General features: G+C 41.0%; 1 long non-coding RNA gene across 1 annotated transcript; it reads left to right on the top strand.

Annotated features, from left to right (window-relative positions):
- The first annotated feature begins 110 nt into the window (after positions 1-110).
- On the top strand, positions 111-3735 carry LOC134486687 (uncharacterized). Its single transcript, XR_010066029.1, has 2 exons — positions 111-257; positions 3161-3735. It is a non-coding gene; the product is annotated as an uncharacterized LOC134486687 (long non-coding RNA).
- The last annotated feature ends 2950 nt before the right edge of the window (positions 3736-6685 follow it).

Below are 6685 nucleotides of genomic sequence, written 5' to 3'. Positions count from 1 at the left end.
TCTCTCTCTAGTATCTGATCTGAGGCACTCCCTGTCCCCAGTGAAGTGTCACAATGTTTGCTAGGCAGGTGCATCTGCCCCTCACTGTGTCTGCAGACCCCACCCCCAAAAAGTATTTCAAAATTAAATCTGCAGGGCCATGGGGACAACTCAATCAGGAAATTGTCATGCAAGAATGGGGACCTGAGTTAAGAACCTCACACCAGAGAAGACAAGAGGATCCTTAGTTTGTTGGCCAGCCAGTCTAGCTGAAACCGGTGAGTTCCAGGTTCAGTCAGGGACCATGTCTTAGGTGGATGGATGAATGGCTGAATGGATGGATGGATGGATGGATGGATGGATGGATACATACATACATACATACATACATACCTATAGATACATATATATATAGATACATATGAAGATAGATGATGGGATAGATAGATAGATAGATAGATAGATACATACATACATACATACATACATACAAACATACCTATAGATACATACATATAGATACATACGAAGATAGATGATGGGATAGATAGATAGGTACATAGATAGATAGATAGATAGATAGATAGATAGATAGATACATACATACATACATACATACATACATACCTATAGATACATACATATAGATACATACGAAGATAGATGATGGGATAGATAGATAGGTACATAGATTGATAGATAGATAGATAGATAGATAGATAGATAGATAGATAGATAGATAGATAGATAGATAGATAGACAGATGGATAGATGGATAGATGGATAGATGGATAGATGGATAGATGGATAGATGGATAGATGAATAAATATGGGGAAGAGTGATTGATAAAGACATCTGACATTGACATCTGGCCTCCATACACATGTGCATGGGCACCTGGTGTACACACACACACACACACACACACACACACACACTAGACAGATAAAAACATCTTCTTTATCTGAGCTTGCCCCATCAGTAGATGACCTTCCTGATAATGAATGGTCTTTTAAATTCTCTCTTAGTTACCAGTGTGTTGTATGTTTCATTTACTAACCTGAAAGCACCTTTTGGGCAAATCGCATATACAGTCCATGTGTTCATAATATACATTTGCTGGCAGCTAAAGACATTAGTAGATAATGTTAGTAGATAATGTTATCCTTGCTGATGGGGCAAGGATCATTATAATCAAAGTCAAAAGAGAGTGAGTGACAGCTCTACCTCCAATGGACCTCCAGGAAAAGGGGACTTTAAAATGTTCTGGCTCAAGTAGCTGCTTGTGTGCCAACTCTGCCCAGTGACAACTTCCTCCCTGGGCTCCTTTAAGCCTGAAGGTGTGATTTGTTTCGCTCTTAAAGGAGAAAGTAGAGAAAGGTGTTTTCAGAAGTCTTTGCCAAGTGACCGTCTAATCTTATCGGAATGGATGCTGACGTAGGAAACACAGGCAGGTTTTATTCAAGCCAGGCTCACAAGCATGCACTTGCAGGAAGCCCATTGTTCCTTTTCCCACCCACAAACAAGTCTGTAATGATGCCCCAGTGTGACGGTAGGAAGACCAGTGTGCTACAGAAACAAGGTATTTAACATCTCAGCTACAGGCTGCAAACAGGATGCCACCGGCCATCACTTGACTACTCCTACCTGTATGGACTGTGACTGGCTGTGACAGGACTCTGTCATAGGATTGCCAAAGACTGTTTCAGGTTCTCTGACTTAGGGAAAATAGATTGGAGCAGACATTTCTATGTTTTAAGTTATTCGTTTTTAATGTGTATGGATGCAGTGCCCATAGAGGCTAGAAGACTGTGTTGGATGGCCTAGAGCAGAAGTTACAGATGGCTGTTACCATGTAGGTGCTAGACAGCAAACCAAGGTCATCAGTTGCTAGAACAGCAACTGCTCTTAACTACTGAGCCATCTACAGCCCCAAACATTTGTGTCTGTATTTTTAACAAGAACTCAGAACACCATGCAGCATTGGAATGAAGATTCAAATGCAGTTTAATGGTGTGTGTGTGTGTGTGTGTGTGTGTGTGTGTGTGTGTGTGTGTGGTGTGTGTGTGTGTGTGTGTGTGTGTGTGTACACTCATCAGTGCACACGTGTGAGCATATGTTTGCTGGCCAGAGGTTAACGTGTAGACATAAGGTAACTTCCACTCTTACCCTCTAGCTTACTTTTTAAACAGGGTCTCTCTCTGGGACCTGAAGTTTTCTAATTGGGCTGGACTGACCAGCTAGTGAGTACCATGGGATTTTCACACCATGCCTGTCTTTTTATGTAGATGCTGGAGATCAAACTCAGGTCTTGTGTTTTCACAGCAAGCACTTTATCAACTAATCTAACCTCCCACCCCAATACCTTTAATTTTTAAAGGCATTCTTTAAAAACTGCAAAGATTAGACACGCATCAGTGCCCCTGGGGCGCTCATGCCTTTTACAGTCCCCTCTACTCCATTTTCCAGTGATCTGTAAGTAGAAAGATTGGCCCTTCCTCTGTGCACAAAAGAAAATCATTTTTTCTTTCTCCTTCCCTCTCCAATTATTACTTTGAGTATCTGAAGCAACAACTGAGTCCCATAATAGCTGTTGTTGTCTGAATAAAAATTCGCCCTGAATTACATATTTGAATTTGGTTCAACCTCTCTGAAATCCCAGGGCTTCCAAAGACTTGGCTGGAAATAGATTCTCTCATGAGGAGTTGAGTGCTCCCCGCTGCATGTTTTCTGCCTGTCCCATTACCTCCAAATGAAGCGATGAGAGACAGGACGGTGAAAGCTATTCATAATTTAGAAACCAGCAAGCTGCTGCCCTGTGGGTTGATTTCCTAGCAAATTGTCGCTTTGGCTCATATTTTTTTTTCAATGAATCAGATCAAAATTTGTTCAAAGCTCTAGTTAGCTTTTCCAAATGGAAAACAACTCCCTCTCAACTATCATCAACTGGGCTTTATGGGAAAATGCAGTTGGCTTTGACATTTACTTAGATACCTCTCCATTTAGCTACAGTAGAGACCAGAGGGATCCAAGAGTAAAAATAAGTGAAGTGTAATAATTATGGGCACAGAAAGAGAAGACAGCCATGCATCAGTAAAAATAACCAAGTTTCTCCTCCTCCTCCTCCTCCTCCTCCTCTTCCTCCTCTTCCTCCTCCTCCTCCTCCCATCTTCGGTAAAGGCCATCATGACATCAGAGGATGGAGAGAAGCATATGCCAGCAGGATGACACACAGCTGAAAGAACAAAGGAACGAGTTGGCAGGAGTCAACAAAGCAAGCAAGCTTCATGATGCCGAGCCTCTCCCAGAGCCAGGCTCAGCATCACTGTGATGTCCAGACTGTGACAACCCTGGATAGCGGTTAACTGCAAGCCAAACACTCTTTACAATGGGACAATCAGGTCAAGTCCAAGAGTTCTGACAACCAAACATCCTCCTTCTCAGGGACACTAAGTCCTCCTAAACCCCAAATGACAACCCTTGCAGAAGGTACCAGTTGGCGCAGGAAGTTCACTTGTGTCACAAGTGGAAAAACAGACAAGAAAGGGAATGATCCTCAAAGAGTTCGTGCCCCAAGTAAACATGAATGAAGAGACAAGCCAGGGAAACAGATGGCTCGCACACACACACACACAACATCACACAACTGTGTCTTCATCCACTAGTCCAGTCCAACCTATATCTGGCTTTTATTTGCTCCTGGAGACCTGAAAAAAATCAGAATCCAAAGATTAAACCCCCAAGATACTGACAAATGACAAATGCATATTTACTATTCCCTTGATAGTTCCCCTAAGCGAGCACATCTCATATGCACATGCTCAATTATACATACCTAAGCACAGTGTCTTTTATTGGAAAAAAATGTAGTTAAGGATTTGGGGAAAAGAAAAGATGAGAAAAGAAAGAAGGAATGTCATGTTTGTGTGTGTGTGAGAGAGAGAGAGAGACAGAGAGAGAGAGAGAGAGAGAGAGAGAGAGAGAAAGAGAAAGGGAATATTTGAGGTTGGAAAAGAGACCAGTGATGATAGGGTAGGAGGAATAAGGGGAAGACAAACAAGAAAGAAAGAGAGAAAGAAAGAAAGAGAGAAAGAAAGAAAGAAAGAAAGAAAGAAAGAAAGGAAGGAAGGAAGGAAAAAAGAAAGGAAGGAAGAAACAAGCAGAGAGATGATAGATAAATAGAAGACAGAGGCAGATAGACAGATATGGATAGATAGATAGATAGATAGATAGATAGATAGATAGATAGATAGATAGATAGATAGATAGATAGATGGATGGATGATAGATAGAAGATAGATAATACACACATGATAGATATAATAGATGAAAATATAAATATATAATATTGCAAGCTAACCAAAATTTAATTAAAACAAAAGGAATATCTATAGACATCATGCTTAATCCTGCTTAGTACTAAGAAACTAGCAGAGTCCCTACTAGTCCAGAGACTTGTCAAAGATGTCCCTCTCAACATATTATCAGCATCATACTGAAAGACAGAAGCACTCTCCACTGTCAGCTCATAAAAAAGACCAGAAAACGAGGAGCCAGAGGGATGGCTCGATCATCAAGAGCATGGCTGCCCTTGCAGAGGAGCCCAGTGTGGCCCAGACCACCTGTAACTCCAGCTCCAGGGGACTCGACGCCCTCTCCTGGCCTCTTGAGGCCTGCACACATGTGGCCTACCATCGTACAGACACACGTGCATACATGTAAATGAGAAACAATACAATAACAAATGGATTTGGAAGATGAGAAAATGAAACAAAGGGGGCGAGTGCATCTGCATATCTGGAAGAAATCATTGCGTTCATGATGACGGGTTATGTGAGAAAGCTGAAACCACTGACCTAAAAAAGCCTAGAGCCAAGAAGTTACAGCCAAGTTATAAGATACAAGACACACACACACACACATAAGTCACATTTTTTTTCTTATAGAATCAACACACAAGTAGAATTTCAGATCAAAATCACACTATGGGACCGCCACACCTGTTAACCAAAGTATGATTCCTGGGACCTAATGACAAATTGTGAGAAATGACTCCTTCCGGTTGCTTTCTGACCTCCACATGCATGTGTAAATGTTTTAAATGTACTACCATTTACATTAGTCCACACGAGAAATAAATATTTACTACCTTACTCTATTTTCTGCTGCTATCACACAATACAACAGACTAGACACATTATAAACAATAAAAGTTAAGTCCATATGGTTTGGGTTTCTGGTTAAGTTCCTCTTGTTATGCCATGAAATGACTAAAATATCTGGAGCCATGAGGGAAAATAAACATTCCTAAGTTATTTTGTCAAGTATTCTGGCCACAGTGACATTAACATACTATAATCAATATTGCCAAGACTCACTAGTTTTTAATAATTGTTATCCTTCTCAGGGACTCTTTGCCTGAACTGCTGGGTACAAAATTCATCCAACTATTTTTTACTGCGATTGGCTCACTGAACAAGCAAAGCAAGGTCATAACCAAAGCGGCTACCTTCTTGTGATTAAAAAAAAACAACAACAACAACAAAAACAAAAAACAATAAAAAAACATGATTATACTTCCTTAGACCAGAATGTGTGCTTCTGGTTGTGTAGACTGTGTTTAAGAGTAGAGGACTTCTATGACTTGTTTACCCTCTCACCTGTGACAGTGAGGTATATGAAAAAAATCTCAAAAGGTGACAGATGATGTAACTACAAAGGAAGTTGTCAATTCAGCCATCCCTTGGTAGCTTACCATTCACCACCTTCCTCCTATAGACACAGAGCCATCACACTGCGTCCCACGTTCTCTGATTGACAACAGTGCTATCAGAGGACACATACCTGCCATTTGAGCCAGGGCAGAGATGACTTTATGAGAGTGGAGTCACTGTTTCAAAAGAGTCGCAAACCCCGCCCACACAGAAACTCTGCGTCTGTTACCTATCCACAGTTTCACTATAGAAGAAAATCTTTAAATTTTTAAACCCTTTTGGTAGTGGGTCCATCTTCGTGGCTTAACAATTCATGAATGTCCATAAGGGTACCTCCTTTTCAGAGCCAGCATTCTAAGCCAGAGCTCTGCATCAGCCATCACTCAAGCACGGTCTCGGGACCATAATGATGGATTCTTATAAAAACCCAGGAGTGTACTAGGTCATGAAGTTGCTGGGTCCTCAGATAGTACTGTGTCCAATTTTCTGAGGAACCCCCAGACTGATTTCCAGAATGGTTGTACCAGTTTGCAATCCTACCAACAATGAAGGAGTGTTCCTCTTTCTCCACATCCTCACCAGCATCTGTTGTCACCTGAGTTTTTAATCTTAGCCATTATGACTGGCATGAGGTAGAATCTCAGGGTTGTTTTGATTTGCATTTCCCTGATGAATAAGGATGTTGGACATTTCTTTAGGTGTTTCTCAGCCATTCGATATTCCTCAGTTGAGAATTCTTTGTTTAGCTCTGTACCCCATTTTTAATTGGGTAATTTGATTCTCTGGAGTCTAATTTCTTGAGTTCTTCACATATATATTGGATATTACCCCCTCTATCAGCTGTAGGATTGGTAAACATCTTTTCCCAATCTGCTGGTTGCCATTTTGTCCTAAGGACAGTGCTTTTGCCTTACAGACTTTGTAATTTTATGAGGTCGCATTTGTCAATTCTTGATCTTAAAGCATAAGCCATTGGTGTTCTGTTTAGGAA

The sequence above is a fragment of the Rattus norvegicus genome, chromosome 4 (genome assembly GCF_036323735.1).
Source record: "Rattus norvegicus strain BN/NHsdMcwi chromosome 4, GRCr8, whole genome shotgun sequence".
NCBI lineage: Eukaryota > Metazoa > Chordata > Mammalia > Rodentia > Muridae > Rattus > Rattus norvegicus.
Note: the sequence above shows the minus strand (reverse complement) of the source record. Positions and strands in the feature narration are given on the sequence as shown.